The sequence below is a fragment of the Danaus plexippus genome, chromosome 15 (assembly GCF_018135715.1).
Source record: "Danaus plexippus chromosome 15, MEX_DaPlex, whole genome shotgun sequence".
Taxonomy (NCBI): domain Eukaryota; kingdom Metazoa; phylum Arthropoda; class Insecta; order Lepidoptera; family Nymphalidae; genus Danaus; species Danaus plexippus.
This window is the reverse complement of record NC_083547.1, coordinates 4,449,527-4,468,792: the sequence shown is the minus strand read 5'-3', so window position 1 is coordinate 4,468,792 and position 19,266 is coordinate 4,449,527. Positions and strand designations below refer to the sequence as shown.

The following is a 19,266-nucleotide window of genomic DNA, read 5'->3' as shown; positions in this document are numbered from 1 at the left end:
CCGTCACTCCACATATATTAACCAATATTTTCTTTTTTATTGTACAGATTATTTATTAGGAAAAATTTTTGGTTAAACAATATAATGTTAGAGATTATTATTTCGCCTTGTCAAAAATTAGTAGCAATTTTGATTTTCAAAGTTTTGCTTGATAAAACTCAAACTAATTATATTTTTTATGATACTTTGAAATAAACATCAAAAATTATGTTAATAATATAATGAATGCAAAAAAAAAACATAAAGGCATTCATTATTATTAAGTCAGGTAAACGACAGACATGTACTAGAAACTTTATCAGTAAACTAGAAGATTGTATATAAGACTTTTTTCATCGATAATATTTGTAACATTTTGATTATCACAAATAGAACACAGTTATTTTGATGCGGAAGAAATATTAAAGAATGTCATTTTTATTAATAACTAAGTTTTTAGAAAGTGAACTTTAGCGAGACTTAACTTTAGCGGGAAGTAAAGTTGATTTTAAAAATTAGTATTTTCTATACCTGATGAAATGTAAATAGATGGCGCTGCTGATTGTTGTTACACCAGTTGTTATCTAACAAGCTATAGCCTCTATAAAGTGACTTCATACAAAAACACAGTGCTATATCTTATTCCCGTGGGAAATTCTTTAGAATTTAAGGGGATAAATTAGGGCCTATCTAGTTTTCTGGCTTAAAAGCTAATAACTGTTAAGTTTTACTTAAATTCATTATTTATAGTCTGTAATTTTAGAGTTAAAGAGTGACAAAAATCCAGAGGCCAGACACACCTCTTTCCAGATAAACAAAATTTTATGTGTATAAGAAATATGTATAGGATTTGTTCAGTTAGGTAAATGGTATTAATTAAATTTAAAAATACCTATTGTTAACGTTGATTACTCATTTACCTCACAACAGTATCCTAACCACAAATTCGCAATGCCACGTAAGCTTTCTATTCATAAACGTATATTAATATGCACGTATATAAAACGTGTTAAGGTTTATGAAAGAAAAACCGATGACACTCCGTACGTAATGTGACGATGCAAACTTGTTTTAATAGTACATAATACGATAAAATAAAACGAAATATACCTAAAACAAAGTTACCAGTCTTTACTGGGATGATTTGTAGGTCACTACAAAGCATATATAAAAACACAGTATGAAATAACGATAATATGTTTATTATATTAGGTAATTAATATAAATAATAATTATTAAATGTCATATTAATTATTACTTTATATTTTAACAATTAAATAATAATCAGTGTTATTAGTTATATTGAATAAAAAAAAGGAATTTATTTGTAACATCTCCACATATGGACAGTCGAGAGATACCGGCGCGTGCGCAACATATGACAAAAATTTGACGTCACAGACCCGCCTCCACTGAACGTAATGGTTGATGACAAATTAAAACGACGTGTTACATCAAAAGATTCCTGTGGTTGCCACATCTATATTTAAAAATGAAATCTTCTCAGTTAATCGTGACATTATTCAAATGTAAGAATCACAGAAATGTAAGTTATTCTTGCCTATTTCTTTTAACTCTAGGTTAATTGGAGATCTAAAATAGATTCAATTATTATTATATTTCAATATAATATTAAATTAAATTAATACAACATGATGTATTATAATAATGAAAATGGCCTAAAACTTCAGAACCTAACTCTTCCTAAGAAAGAGGGCTTAAAAAAGTTATATGTCAATCTCCATGTTACCTCTTCTAACTTATGCGCTATATTATTGTAAAAATTAAAAATCATCTATTAGTTTTAGGAATCTAGGCATTTTTAATTTTAAAAGAATCAGTAAGCTTTATTTATTATAGTCCAAACAATTTATTAAAGATATAATAACATTTTTTTTTAAATAAAGTCATTTATCACTGTCTTCCTTTGTAAACACAAATTTTATTGTATTAGTATCATTTAAGACTTGTGAAATTAATTTCTGTATTTGAATAAAATTGAAATTGAATGAAATTTATGTAGGTATACATGGGTAACACTGAAAATGTTTAGAACTGGCAAGTTAGAAACATTGCTAATGAAAACATTTTTGAATTTCAATTTTACAACTCTTTGGTGATCTAACATAGTATATTGCATTCATTTGTCATTTGTTTTTGTGAATTGGCGGCAAATCTAAAACTCTTGTTAGATGTGAAAAAAAATCCAACGCCAGAAAATTTTCGATTAATGACTTATTACTACTTTCGTTGTGGAGTTACTCAACCACAAAGCTATAATAGGCTGCGATTAGCATTTCTTATTAAAACCCCATCTCGTGCCATTATTTACAATTGGTTTAACGACTTTAAGTGTGGACTTAGCACTCTTGATGGTGATCCGCTTGAGGGACGTCCTTTATCAGCGACTACTGAAGATAACATCAGTGCTATGCGACGCATGATAGAGGAAGATTATAGAGTGACCTATCAGCAGATACGGGCAAGCCTATAGTATAAGTATGAGTCAAGTTCAAAATATATTGCACGAAAATTTAGGAGTCAGAAAGTTTTGTACCAAATTCACAGTACTTTAACCGACGACCAGAAACATGGACTGATGTCGCAAAATGTTAGATAAGTTTAACAGCGGTGCCTCAAATGCTGTGTTTGACATCGTCACAGGTGATGAAAGCTGGATATATTGCTACGAAGCCGAAACCAAGAGACAATAAGCTCATTGGGTGTTTCCTTTCGAGGGTCGGCCAACTAAGGTAAAGGAAGCAAAAGGCATGAAAAAAAGATGATTGTTTCATTCTTACGTCGGAAAGTTCATTTCTCGATAGTTTTACCTCAAGATGGAAGGACAGTTATTATAGACTGGTATGTCAATCACTGTTTGCCTGTTGTCTTAGAAAAAATTCGCCAGCAGCACCCCCAAAGCAAGATCGTCCTTCAACACGACAATGTTTCAGCGCACTCTGTAAAATGAATTGTTGAATATTTGACTATAACAGGTGTCGAGATAATGAGTCCTCCGCCATACAGCCCTGACCTGGCGCTCTGTGACTTCTATTTATTCCCAACCACTAAAAATAAAATTCAAGGTATTCGCTTTACGAGCCCTGAAGATGCTGTGAAAGCGTACGAAAATGCCATAGAAGAGACCCCTAGGGAAGAATGTGCCTGATGCTTTTCTCAGTGGTTCCATCGAATGCGACGATGTGTAAAGAGGAAAGAATTGCTTCGAAAAACAAAAAAAGGATTGGCAACTTTCTACATTAAATCGTTTTTCATTTTCTAAACACTTTCAGTGTTACCTAGGTACCTAATATTTTGTTCGTAAACAAGTTAAATTACAATATTTCTTATAATATTTATGTTTATTAAACTTAAAGTTTGAGATATTTTTGAGACCTTCCTATTTTTATCTCCACCTATTTAGAATCAATTCTTCTTTTACATTCATAAAATAGGGAATTGTAAAAATTTTGTAATATCAAAGAAGTGTATTTTCCTTATTCTTGGAAACAGTCCTGTAAAATAACATTTCACAATCTCGAAAGTTGAAAAAAAAGGGGTTCATGCTTTGCAATCCATATATAGTTTGTTATGGCAGTTTTTTATTCCATACTTGAATTCTTAAATAATAATCATGTTTGGGTAGTCAATTATATAAAACTCGGCTTCCCATGTGTGGACCTAACTTTCAAAAAGGTTACAGTTGCAAAAAATTAGAGTTTTTTTAGGATTATAGGTAAATGAAATAAAAATCTTTATTAATTACGTTATTTAGTAATAATCACTAATACACGCAAATCACTCGTATAAAGTTTCGAATTTTAAATATTATATACATAAAATCGATCAAAAGAATGATCCCTATACGATTTTATTATAAGACGCTTGCTTTGTAAATAACCCGAGCAAAAAGAGTCTTTGTGTCATACAAAATTAAACGTTCTAGTAAACATTTGCATTTTTTTTTATAAATTGTGCGTAAAAGTGTATTGCTTGATGACGAGCGTCCGCGATTTCAAAATAAATAAGTCAATCAATACAATAAATTGAGGAAAATAACAAGATAGTGGTGCGCACCGGTATTTACGGAAATAGATAAGAAAGCTGTGAGATTGAAACTAAAAGAATTTATTGGTCTTTTATAAAATTTTGGTAACTCATTTTATGTACCTGTCCTTAAAATATTAAAATAAGAAAGTATTTACTTTTATATTCTTCTGTAATCCCACCATTTAAAATATGATAATCTTGCATTCTTGCTTATATAATAGAATTAAACATCGAGGGATTAAGTTTATAAAGAAGAATAATACTTAGAAATACGTATAAATGAAACTAATATTATTCGGATATACACGCGTAGTATATCCGAATAATATTAGTTTAATTTAAATTGCTACAACTCGTGATAGTCTGAGATCTCATTAGAAATACGTAATTTTCTTATTACTTACCAAATAGCCTTAATATACTCATATAATAAAAAGTTTTTTTCCATTCTTTGTTTGAAATACAAAACTATACCAAGGTGCACTCAAGGTACCTTTACTTTAGGTGTTTCTTATACCCGCGATGACGGTTGCCGAAAACAAGTCGAAACGTCGAGTTAATAGAAAATTATGAGTTGTATTTTTAGATCGGTTAATATTTATGTTTAAACAGATCTAGCAATCAAAATTTACATTTAAATTAAGTGATTTAATCTATTTTATAACTGAGAATCTCGATAAGTTGCAACTATTGTAGATAAATAAAGAAATGACATGTCCATAAAATTAAGCGTGCAAAGAAATACCTAAGGCAATAATCGATTTCCTTAAAATAAGTAAAATGAATTATTAAGCTGATTGAAACCACGTGCTATTTAAAAGTACAACTACATCGTTGGTTCAAAATATTCTTAGAACAAAAATATTAACTCCAGTAAATGAATCATTTTATTTATGGGTTCGTTTATTTTTAATCTGCGAGGTAATTATTTTCGTTCTGGAATTTATATTCGATCCGTCACCGTGTTGTTTGAATATAATGAATGACTCAGGAATCGTTAATATAGTTCAGTTTATTGGAGACTTTCGCTGAGCTAAAGTCCAATAATAGATTTGAATCTGTTTGAAGATTATAAACAGTAACTATTGTTTAATATGTCAAAATATTATGTCCTCATAAGTCTTTGGCGTGATCATGTTTTCAAAAATTCGTCTGTTCCAATATACTCACAAAAAGGAAGTGATATGTGATAATCAAATATTTTATAAAATAAGAATTGGTAAAAGCGTTCATTGTTTACGAATAAGGATTGAATGATTTCAATTGAAATGTCCATACTATATTGAATGGTTTATTCGTCTCGGTTCTTGATTTGTGATCCGGAAATATCTTCAAAACTTTTGCATAAGTAAGTCACAAACTAAAATTAATAAATTATATCCTCCATGTATAGGTACATTTTGTATGGTACTTTTAAAGTTAAAAGCAACTGTTAATTGCAAGCATTTGTAACACCCGTAGCAAACGTTTGACAAACTATTTGTCCAACGGGTGTTATATTTTTAATAGGTAAATCATACACAATTAACCGAAGTTCAAACGTAACTTCTACGCAGTTACACGATACCGGATGCATCATTTTAGGGTCAAGTAATGTCAAAGACGACAACCTTGAGAACTTTCTAAGAATTCCTTTCTTAGAACTTTACTATCCGGCCAAGTGTATAGATAAGAAAAATATAAATTAAATTATCTTTAATAATCGTACAATATTTTATTTTAATATTAATAATGTTACATACCGGGAACAACACTAACGGGGGCCATGAGCGGCTCCAGGAACTTTTTTTTTATAAGAAAGGTGGCAAACAAGCAGACGGCCTACTTGAAGGGCAGTAGTGATCGTCGCCCATGGATATCCGCAGCATAAGAGATGTTAGTAAGAGTGTATTTGATCGTTCTTGTTTGTCACCAATAAACATAAAATAGGATGCACATAAAGATGCCCATTTTTTACATATGAAATATATATCCTGGTCGAATTTATGTGTCATGAAAATTGAGACAGAACAAAATATATAATTATCACCTTACACAATTCATCACTGAATTTAGAAATATGAGGTTATAGAATACATGCATGTAGAATTTTTAACATGACTTAAATTGAATCTAGATTTTGGCATAAAAGTCGCATTCACAACATTATTTATATGTGTAGGACATAATAATAAATAAAACTACAGATATTCACTAACATGTAAACGTCTCATGTTTTACGAAAATAAGGACTGTTATTAAATTTAAGAAAATTACAATTAAAGTTGATCTGAACGTACATATTATATATTTATTAAGTTTACTTAATACATTATCTGATTTGTAAAACATACGCTACAAAGTTTATACGTATATTGAAATAATTATGAACCGCTTTTATATCGCTCGAAAATTGAATTCGACACCATGACTACACTTTTTTGTTACCTTGAATTGGGCAAGGCCACGGTCGTGACGTCACTGTTCACGCAATAAATGATGTCACATGCTAAAGAATGTTCGAGAAAAGATGCGCTCTTTAGTCTAAGTTGACTTAAATAAGATTTAAAGTAGTAACTTTTAGGAGACTCTTTTAGGATGCTCGAGAACATTTTGAATGGTGTAACGAACATCGTCTATACTGTTTTATTTCTAGAACCAGTTTTCCACAAATCTAGTAAACAGAACAATATGAGGGAGCTATCATCTGTACCAAAATGCCAACACAGTATAACATTGTCATGGAAATACACAAGTTGGTATTGTCTGGATTATTAAAACTTTTAGATTTAAAAAAAATCTATCAAATATGATTTTCGGTTTTAGATCGATTTAATTTGATATTTTATAAAATAGTGATGTAATAAGTAATGTGACAGACAGTGTATGCCTATACATTTTTCTTATGCCAATATTTGTTAACTACGATATTTAATTACTTTACCCGGTACGCGTAGGTTTGTATGTCGCAAATGAGAATTTGTTGATAAGAACGTCAGTTGTTTGACGATCGTGATTGAAATTAAATATATGACTTATATTACTACAGTTGGCTATAGCACGCGATTTTTATTACTTAGCACATATACTATTATTATTCTAAATGACAATAATCAATGTGGGTTTCGAAAATAATACGTAGTTCATTATATATTACATTTCACCCCACGCCTTTACAGTTTACACCAACCTTACAGATAATGTTACTTCTAGTTGGTCTCGAAAATTGGCTCATATGTTATTGCGGTTTATATATTGTTTTAATGGAAGTATTCTTCAAGATGTTGCCTATCCATATACATAACGTGTAATTGTCGCTTTGTAGATGGGGTTGGTTTTAGACCAATTTTGCAAGAGCTAGATTTGTATGCTGCAGCCCCCTCTATATATTCAGTATGACAAAGGTTTGTGCTGGTCTGGGACAAAAATTTGCCAACGGTAGGCAACCGGCTAGGGTGTTTGCGTGATTCCCATAGTAACATCTTTCTATGTGTGTTCCTATAAACAATGTCCCTAAGTTGTATCAGGATTCAGAATGGCACGCATATGAAGAAAAGTTAAAGATTCGTTGCCTCCTAGTTTTTAGTGAATTGAATCTCAAAAAATCTCAATCACAAACAACACACTAACCGACAGACATTTTTATCTCGTCTGCGTGTGATCATGGTTGCCAAATGCAACCGGCAGGTCGAGTAAAAGGTATTATTATTATTAATTACGTAAATCCGAAACGTAAACGTAAATCTGAAAACCATGGTTTTATTTAAATGTATACTCAAATGGTAGTGTGTCCAAAAATTTTTCATATTATCATTATAATCTATTAACTTAATAAAGACCACTAACTTTACGTAAGAACACATACTTACAAGCAAGTTTAAAAAAGAATCACCCTGGTATGTGTATTTTTAATTTTTCGTGTCTAATTTATTAACCGTATATTAGTTTTTTTTTAAACACGCCAGTTTATACTATATTTAAGAACCTACTATACTTTTTCTAACAATAAAAGAGAGATGCCATCTGCTATTTTCAGTAATATTTATTAAATTCTCAGTTCCATGTGTTTCCACTACTGATTCGCATTTAACTGCTTACGTAGATGTGTATACATTATTGAACATAGAAAAACTAGATTCGTTAAGGTGTTTGTACTTTAGTTTTGGTTTCGTTCCTCGGTCTAAGCAATAAATTTATACGTATGTACGACGGAATGCGAACCACTCAATCGTATCACCTGGATATCTAAACATCGTGAATCACCAAACAGTTGCAAATTTCTATAGAATTTGTAATAATTACATATCATTGATAAAAAAGTCGGAAAATTATCGATAAATGAAATATAGTAACTTATTACGAAATTTTTTTTCGACCTGACTGTAGCTAACAAGCCGTATTGGCTTTTACAGCGTCGCCGGGAGAGGCGGGTGGCCCGATGAGAGTCGGGAACAACCCGTTCAACTCGGGCCCGACTTGGTGTTGTTGTTGACCACCTGTCCATCTGATAAGTGACGTAAGTCTGATAAGGAACAGCTGTGTGTTGATTCATCCTAAATGCATTAACATCCTAAAGATTATTGTGTAACATGAATGAATGAAAATTTTTTGAGTATCCGCAAAGTAATTTTACTGTAACATTGTTACGATGTTATGAAATTAAAGTTGACTTCTTATGCTGTTGCGAATGAAAGGAATATAAAGCCTACTACATTCATACATTTCTTTGTAAATGTGGGTCAGGTAGAGGTTCTTATGGAACAAGAACTCTTTCGTCAACCCCCAGCTTTTGATGTTTTTATCTGTTCGAGTTAATGGGTACCTTAAAAAATTCACTGTCTTATATGAAGCGTTCATATCATTTACTTTTATTTTTAACACTGTAATCTTATTTTCACGTACTGAGTAATTTGTTTGTTTAATGACCAATGATATCGTGCTACGTCAGTCTGTAAAAACACATGTCATATACTGCATTATCACTTAAATCTTCCTGAAATTGTATGCAATGAACTTTGATCTCTCCGTATTAAAACAAGTAATTTGCAATGATGTCCGAAGGATTTAAATTTTATATTTATTTTCGAATCATAAGTGTATATTTTACAAATTTTGATAGTATGGAGTATAATTGAGTAATGTATATTTTAAAATCAAGAATAAAGAAAAACGGTTTTTTTGGTAGTCAAAATAAAAATAAATGCGATTTTTCTATTAATCATCAATAAGCTATGAAGACCTACTCCACACAGCAGTGTATTGTAAAATTAAATAAAGTGAAGAACAGTTTAGATATAATAATGTTACAATGTTTCGATTTTTAATACCAGAAAACTTAGGACAGTTACTTTCTAGGAATTACATAACATTAATAAGTGAAGGAAAGACAACACATATAATAAGTGTAAATTGAAAAAGATACATGGAACATAAGTTTAAAAGATATTAATTAATGGCAATTTGTCACTGTCATAAATAAGGATGCATAGTCTCAAAAGAATCTAATATTTTTATTTATTACATCTATGTTATTTTAGAAACGTAATCCTCTTTTTTGAAATTTATAACATTCGCGAAAAGTTGTTGGTGTCATGGAATCGGAATTTAACACTTTATTCTCTGATACATATTAACATTTCATTCGTAGTTTATATAAAAAATGTGTTATAATATTTACTAAAAATATTATGCAAATAATATATTTTATATACATTACTAATAATTAATTAAAGAGAATGTAATGAGATAAAAAGGAACTAGAATAGTTGTAGAGAAATACGGGTGAATATTAACGACTATCCAAAATGGAAACGACTATCCAAAAGCCTAGATGTGGTCGACTTACTACAGCTTCACATGGGCTGACTCGACCGGCGAAGTACCACCCTCTCACAGAAGATCGTTGTGAAGTAGTCTTAAATGGCTACGTTTCGTCCAATGAGTAAGAGAGCCGGTTGCCCTTTCACTTTTCCCACCCCTTCCTGCCCTTTTCTCTCCCTCTTTCACAATGATCTTTCACAATGGTCGGCAACGCATCCGCAGCATCCTTTATGTTGCAGATGTCCATGGGCGACGGTGACTACCTTCCATCATATAGGCCGTCTGTACTTTTGCCACCTTCGGCATAAAAAAATGCTTCACTAAAATGTTCAATAAAATGTTCTTTGTCAATCGAGAGTCAAAACTTTATAATACGGTATTATTAATGTATTAAGTCTCTTTTAACTTATTTTTTCAGTGCTGTTTAAAAATAAATTCCCCTTAATAAACAAAATAATTAAAATTATATTTCATAAGATGCACATTATCGCATTCGTTATTGATATTGAATTTTTTCTTACGAAATTTGCTATGACGACTTTCCCCTTTCACACTTTACAACCTGTACACCGAATATTTTATCATCAAAAGTATTTGGAGAAAAACTATACTAACTAAAAATAAACGATATAAATATAAATAAAACTAAGATTTTAGAATATAATGTCTGATATTGACGTGATCACGGTTGCTGCAAAGTAACCGGAACGTCAGGAGTATGTAGTATTAAAATAATAAAAAACGAGTAGCATATCCGAAAATCTTTGTTTTATTTTAATGAATACTCGCAAAAATCTTAGATATCATGACATAAATTTAATCTATTTTCTATTTTGGCAGACAGATTTTTGACAAAGTTAATTGTAAACTTTAAAAACCCGAGTATTAAGACTAAACTAATTGTGTAACAACTTATTTATGAATTCGTCTGTTGGTTCACTGAACTCAGTGCACCTGAGTGATTCATTGATCATTTTCCCTGTATTATCTAAGATCTGTCCGTTTAAAATTGCCAGAAAGATTTGAAATACACCGGGGATTCCTGGTTTTATAATAATTATAAATAGCCTTTATTGTCTTATATATTAAAGTGTTGCTATAGCAACTACTCAATTAAGTTGCTAAAGTAATTAAAGGAAAAGAAGTGGAGAGGTTTAATATCAAACAAAAAAATATATGTCCGGTTTAACAGTTCTGGTTTTTACAAATTCACCGGATTGGATTGACGTAAACTTAAACATGTTACTACAAATATGCATCATGAATATAAGTTGAGGTTTTCTTATACAAACTTTGTAATGACAATTGCTTTGAATTGGCATGGGAATATTGTGATTCACCACATTCCACATACACGGAGAATACTAAAATCCAAAATTACATTGCACAACGTCGCGGTAATATTAAAGTTATACATTTTGTGCTGTGTTACGGAATATCTATATACTATGATTAAATCTCTGATAATACTTTATCTATATATCTGATATATGGATAACATGAGATATGTGAGTAACACATAATGAGTAATTAGTGCAATGATTTTCTTAATACTATTTTCTTTTAAAGTAAATATACAGTTATTGTCTGAGGCATTTTTTGTGATGTATTTATTTTATAAAGGAGCAATTACATGTTCAAGTCAAATCAATCGAAGGAATCAGTTTCGGATAGTTTACTAAAGTATGCATCAAAATTTTTCAAACCAGTTATTTTGAAGTTGAAATTACAGTAGCGTTGTATGAAAATGAGTCACGCAACAGATCCGTTGCGCAATGCCAGCGAGATAACCCGTGGGTCTGTGTGCTCGCATTTGGTATAGGTCAAGGATACGCTAAAAATAAATCATCTGTTGCTAGCTAAGAATAGTTATGGACTTTGAACTTATACCAAGAAAATAAGTTTGGATAAATAAATTTATACATAAATTTTGATTTTCAATTACGTTCCTCTACCTTAGGTATATTTAATTTCACAACTTTAAATAAAGTTTCCATAGTCTCGCATTAGTTTCCATTCTCGGTCTTAATGGTTGATATATAAAAAAGCTATTTTCAATGACGATATCTATAAATATATTTATAAATTCTGAGAAATATGATAAACGTTCAATCTTGAGGTTGACATTGTTAGGTAAAGTTTTATAGATATAACGACGTCCAGGAAACATTATCATTTGAAACTCAATGGTTATATAATTATATTCAAGATCGAACTATGGAATTTTTCCTTTATAATAAGACAAGTAAAACACCTTAAGCGATAAGTAAGAATTAGTTAATGGAAAACTTTAACAACCACTTAGAAACAGACATGTTTCGTATGTGCTAGAATTTTTTTCATTATATAAAACATATATCTCGTTTTTTAATATAATATGAAAATTGAAATTAATAAATCAATGAGTGAACGACAACTACCCGCAAAGTAGATGATCACCTGCTTTGCTTTAGGATTTTGTTTGATATTTATCATGAAAGGTATACAATAATAATATTAATTCCAGGGATATTTAATAGCATATGGTACTATAAAGTTTTAACGGTATACTAATAAATTTTTTCTCATATATGAATCAAGAGAAGAAATATATCATTTTAATCCAGTTACTATTTAAAAATTTCTTTTAACAATAATCAAGTTACTATTGAGTATGTTATATAGCACAGAAATGGATCTGATAAATTATCTATTGAAACAAACTTGTCGAAACCTGTCTTATCAAACTTTAATAACGTGGTAACATTGACGATAACAAAAAAACCTTATAATGGAGACAGAGAATAAAAGATATTTAAATGAAACTAATATTTAAATGAAACTAGTATTTTTCGGATTTACTACGCGGATTTTATTAGATCTCAAAGATATTTAAAAATGTTATTTAGTTATTGAAAATTAGTATTAAACATATATATATATATATATATATATATATATATTAAAATTTATTAATTATGTCATTTAGCAACTCACCATTGAACAGCAAATAATTTTGCTTATTAGATTTGGACAACTGATGAAGAAAATTTTCACCGAAGGACAGTTTTTGTCTTTTCTTACCGTCTACTGTAAGACAGAGAAATGTGCGCTAGCTCAGACGAAGGACGTTGGAGCAGCATAGGAAGGAGGCTGGGGAACACAATTGGACATTATGAAGGCTTTAGTAGCTCTCCATCTTTGGTTCCCTGACACATGAGTTCACTTCTAGTGAAGGCCATAATCACTATTTTCCTCCTAATAGTTTGGTAATCTTAACGTCAAGTCTCAAAACAGACCTATTAGGGACTCCTGCATTTGGCTACAGATTTCGGCTCGAAATTGCCATCATTTTCTGTAGTTTTCAAAATCCATGAATTGAATCGGTGAATTTTATTTCATATTTTAGTCTTTTAAAAACCACGCTCAAAAGTCGGCTGGCAAAAGTTTTAGTGATTCTACACTCAGCACCTCCCACGCATTATCAGCAAAGAGCAGCCAGTTCGGCGCCCGTAATAACAGAAACACTTTTGCTAAGTAATAAAATTTACTTTTACTAGAATATAATTCGCATTGTTCAAGAATATATATTTATAACTATTGAAGAAAAATTTGATCAGAAATCAAAGCTTCAATTGATAGTTATTACTAGCCTAGATTAGGTTAGTAATGTCTAACGCATTTCAAGCAATGTAACAATAATTCTGTGTCCAATACCTATAAAGAACAGGTTAATACTTTTCGAAGACATAAAAGTAATTTTGTTACAGGGTTTTACCCAGCTAGCGGTGCAACGTGAAAGAATATTGACGTCAGTCTATATACCCCGCGGCGACTGGGACCGGATCTTATCCCAATGATGTCCGTGTGCGCGAATGTCATCATAGAATAATTCATGGCCATTGTTTTTATTTCCTAAAGAAATTTCATTGAAATAACTAGTTTAGATATCATGATAGTAGTAAATTTACACTTAGTGTATGTTGCTCTACGAAGGTTTGTCCATCTTAAAAGTAGAAATTGCAACATCCTGTATATAGAATATAGTTTTAATATCAGCTACTCACTTTATATCGAGTAATCTGTTTTGCCATGTATTAGATGTACAAAGTAAGTTTTAGATTAAACGTTTTTCTACGTTCCTTAGCTATTGATGTAAGCAAGAAATAAGAAAATTTTATCAATTAATAAACGCAACCAAAATCAAATAAGCAAAAAAAAAAGTTGAATTGTTTAAAAAAGTTATAGTTAATGAAATACAACTGAGGACATGAGCCCAGAAAACAAAAAAAAAACAATTGCTATTTTAAACTTTTATCATTTCATTATTGTGAATTAATTTAAATTGCCAAAACAAGTGATAAAAGAACAAGATAAATTGAAATATTTTTTATTGATATGGAAAAATCTTGTTCTGATTTGTTATATGATGTAGACTGGTGATGCAATGTAATAAAATACTTGAATCAATATATTTCTCTTTTTTTATATCAACGCTGGGATCATCACATAGTCATGAAACAGTGATGTAATTGGAATGTCGCAATGATTGTTCATTGTTTTTTTTTTGTATTGTTTACCCCAAAAAAACGAATTGATAAAAAAGTACATATTGTCATCAATAGTAGCTTTGATAGGCTCAGACCTCTCAGAGAAGTTTGGCTTAAAGTAGCTATTAGTTTCAATTTGCCGGAAGACTTTAAAAAGAAACTATTAGTTTTCGTCTAATTTGATAAATTATTGTAGTAACGCATTAATTTGTGTAGTCAATACATGTGGTACAACATCTTTGGGTATCCATTAAGACCATACATCAGGTAGACGGACATTTTGTTTCACGACTTTTGACATAAATAAGTCATGACTCATGAGTAAAAAGAGGGATACGAAACAATCTGTCTTAGATCTGTATATGTAATAACCACTAGATATAATAATAACCATCAAAAAAGTTAAAATAACTTAAAAATCTTCTAAAACAAGCTTTACTTTGTTAAATTATTGTCTGTCAATAATAAGTTTGTGTTAAGCGTTCTTAATTGAAAACTCTGTCAAGAAATTATATAAAGTTTAAGCCACTACTGTAATAAAAAATAATAAATTAAATATTTTTCTTAATTTAGGAAAAGGAGAAGGGAAAGCAGACGTATAAAACTTTTTTCTTATTTAAAACTTTCTTAATCTCAGAACACAAAAGAGTTTTTCACTAAAACGAGTTTTAAAGGAAATAAAAACTAAATAATAATTATCTCCAAATGTTTCTTAAGTCGTACAATTTAGGTTATATTCTATATTTTTTCCTGCTATAGCCGTACGTTGTCTACATCACGTCTATAAGGTCAATTAACATATTGTCTGACAGCCGCTTTTCGTTCCGTTTCTCAAGGAATTCTGAGAATGACTTTTACCGATATCTGACGCAACAGTAGCAGCCGATCAATCAACTGCGTGCCGGCATTATAATACATAGTAGTCAAGGAGACTCCAATCGTTGAAACTTTTATTTAATCATAATAAATTAATTAAATTGTTTTTGTTTAACAAATGACAAAAGGCACTATGCTAAAAAATATATTCTTAAGATTTCTGAATCAGAACCATTATTATAAAAATATTGTAAATAATAGCGGTATAATATATGTGTATTGTAGTACATCATAATAAATTAATTTGAATAAGAATCAAATCTTATCAACTCCTATGCTATGAATACTATAGGTCGGCAACGCGTAGTGCGATGACATTGATATGCTCTGACCACGTGCCACAACCACGGTCAGTCGCGAACAAACGTAACGAGTACATAGCTTACATAAAATGAAACACAAACACAGATAAAAAACATTTTTATGTCGAAGAAAATAAAGTTCAAATTAAAATACACTAGTTAACAACCAATCGTTTAGAAGTTTTGTATTGTATATTTATAAGAATAGGAGTGCGTTTCAAATAACGCGAGACATTTGTTAAGTCTTTCAGTCTTTGTACTAAATTAACCGGTATTTCATTGATGAAGTGCAAAAGATTATGGCTGTAGTAAATGCGTAGTTTTTTCTTACTTTAGTATGATTTAATTTGAATAAAACAAATAGAGATTATACAAAATAAAATAAATTAAGTAGCTTTAATATGAAACCTCATTAATATTTAAATTTTATTAATTTAAATATATTTTGATTGGACTATATTATATATTGAACATATAATGACCTGTCAAAATATGTTTTAATGCATTCATAGACAGCATTTTTAACATATCCTTTGCAAAAAAAAAAAAACTGTCATGCAACTGATGTCAAGTGAATGAACTGTCATCCTGGTTACTGTTGAGTGTAGGGCAATGACACTCGAACGTTTATTTAAAGGCGTTAAAGCTATACGAACTCTGAAGAATTTTAAAATAAAAACACAGATAGCGCAACATTTATTATTAGTTATTATTATTCCATATGTTACTAAATTTAACTTTGTGTTCATATATACATGTTCGAACGAATTTAATAAAAGGATTTTAGTTGACGTTTTTTTAAAACACGTGATAGGACGCTGGCTGATGTAATAATAGCAAGCACCAAGTCATATTACGTCGCTCAGTTTCGTTATATTCATTAGTATGTAGTCACAGTTACGACTTTATTTTGAATGGATGGATGCCGATCTTTACTTACACTAATTTTAACTGTAATGCCAACATGTAAATAAAAATTACTAGTCTATTAAAGAAATATTTCCTCACAGTAATGTGTTAAATAGAGCTATCAAAAAATTCCATCAAAAATGCATGAGAAATGAATTTTCTGTATTAAAATTTTACTTGACCTATTAAAATTTGCCTTGACGTTGGAATGTAAGTCACGTACGATTGTGAATGTGATGAAATAGTTGACAGAAATGAAAGCATCTTGTTTGTATACGTCGGCCCACTTTCAATCATGATTTATATAGATAATAGTATATATCCATACAGATAATATTTGTTGCGTTTAATCATTCGTGTTATAAATTTACTTCTTAAATCATTTTAAAAGTCATGTGATTGGAAAGATTAAAGAGGAGAAAGATTTATACAATCTTACATCAATAGTAATTGTAACGTTTAAAATATATTATTTAATTAAATATGAAGATATTTAATTTTACGGCTTATAATGTCGAACGAACTGAGTTAGTACCGGGAAACAACAAGGCTAACCATCGGTTATATAGAAGGCTGTACTTTCTTTAAGCTTAACTTTCCAATGAGTCATTCGTGTAATAAATCAATTCTTTCGTAGAAAATGAGTAACGCATTTGACACACATTTCCATAAAACATTTTCTTTTTCATGACTTTATGTTTTAGGCCAAAGTTCGGTTAGTAATTTTATGACAAAATTTTAATATTTAATGTACCAAATTCTCTTTATAAATAAAAAAAAATGATAAAATAACAATAATTAAACTGTATTAGAATCGAGATTTTGATTGAAATATTAAAATTAATTGCGATACTGAAATCACGGGCAGACGAGATGATCCTGGATCACGGTTGCTGCAAAGTAACCGAAACGTCGGGAGTGTGTAGTTTTTAAAATAATAAAATACGCGTAGTAATCCGAAAAATATTAGTTTCATTTAAATGCGATACTTCTGCCTTTAAATGTTTTAATCTGTTTAATAAAGTTGTTGTATATTGTAATAGTAGATACTTATTAAATTTTCCATTTATACAGTAACAATTATCATCATCAGCCTATTGGAAGCCCACTGCTGAGCAAAGGCCTCTTCTCGCATAGAGAAGGTTTGAGAATTAATCACCACGCCTGCTCAAGACGGGTTGGCGATTTCAGTCTTATAACTTGAGATAAGACCAGGTTTCCTTATGATGTTTTCCTTCACCGTCTGTCGGTGGTGTCTACTCTTAGAAAGTACATATGACTCAGAAAAGATCACATTGATACTTGCCAGGATTGGAACCCGCGCCCTCACGTGTGTGAGGCTGGCCTTTAACCTCCAGGCCACCACGACTTACAATTATATACATATATAATAATCGATTATGATTACCTTCACTTCGTAATCTTGGATTTAAAATATAAAATAAACGAAGGAAGTCCCGCGTTAAGTCTTATCACACGAGAACACACGTTTCACATAAATATAGGTATATTAAGTTGGTAATCGCAACTAATGATTTATTTGCAATAAAATTAATAACAGAGAGACAATTTAAAATTATTACCCAGGGATAGCCAGAATTATCTTGTAAATTTTATAACCGTTCTCTGATCGTGATATCCATTGCTCATAATCGATTTAATTATTGCATAATTTTATAATATTTTGTCGAGAAAATAATCTGAGTTCTACTTGGGAACTTCGCCCAAAACATGAATTCTTGACTGTTTAAACCAAATGGACTCGACATAGAAATATTGTGTAGACATTGATGAATGTTAATTTTAAATGTCTTCAATAAAACACACGCTGTGGAAACACATTTTACAATGGCTAAGTTTCAACTTTATATCCTCTCAAAAATTTACATAACTGTAAAATTGGTTACCTAATGCAAACAGAATTATTAAAGCCTAGTTTAACTGATACAATTTATATATAGGTAAGACATTAAGTTATTAATGTCTTATTTTTCGTATCAAATATTTTAAAATTACAACATTAAGAAAGAATTTCTATTCACCGCGTGCTCAATACGTGAATATTCCGCGTTCCTGAACCGCGTCCCTCAAACGTCGCTTTATATTTAAGATCACTTATTTTATGAACGATATAGCTATAATTCACATACTCGATACAATTAACATTCCAAAATTTCCAGCATATTTATGTAGTAGCATGTTTGTGGGTTTTAAGGAATTTTTAATACGTGTGATTTAAAAATAAACAGTTATTTATATTTGGTTTACAGGAGGACATTTTTATTTATATTACTTACGTCAGGGACAAGTTCTTCATAACCCTTGTAATACATAACCGATTTATAAATGTGTTATGAACATTTATTTCTGTAATTTTTTATAAGTTTTCAAGTAATTAATGTGTTTTATATTATACGAAAGCTAGTGATACTTGCCATTGGTTGTTTTAGAAATAATGAAGTGATAGGATGTTTCCTGCTTATGAGTTTTGTAATTAAAAGAATTCACACCAATTCTGTTAAACGACATGTTGTTAAACTAATTTGCTAAAGAAAATAGTCAAAACATACGCAACTACAGTTTTTTGTAACTCTTAATTAATAATAGTGAGGGTTTTAGAAACTTACTTATTCACAGGGTATTTGGGTATTATTCACAGTTCAGTAGTTTAAGATTTGGTAGACTTTTAGTGAACTAAACACGTACAACGAAGTAATGCTATATATATTTTATTAAAATCAGACAGGTATTTATTTAATTTAATTGAATTTATTTTTTACTATATATTGATATGATTTTTATTACTTCAGTACAAATCGAAT

At 30.2% G+C, this 19,266-nt stretch overlaps 1 long non-coding RNA gene across 2 annotated transcripts; it reads left to right on the top strand.

Moving 5' to 3' along the window:
* The first annotated feature begins 1,427 nt into the window (after positions 1-1,427).
* Positions 1,428-14,277, top strand: LOC133319238 (uncharacterized). 2 transcript variants are annotated; one of them, XR_009752918.1, is made up of 2 exons: positions 1,428-1,525; positions 13,578-14,277. It is a non-coding gene; the product is annotated as an uncharacterized LOC133319238 (long non-coding RNA). The 2 variants fall into 2 exon arrangements; XR_009752917.1 differs by lacking the exon at positions 1,428-1,525 and adding an exon at positions 8,435-8,524.
* Positions 14,278-19,266: the final 4,989 nt, after the last annotated feature.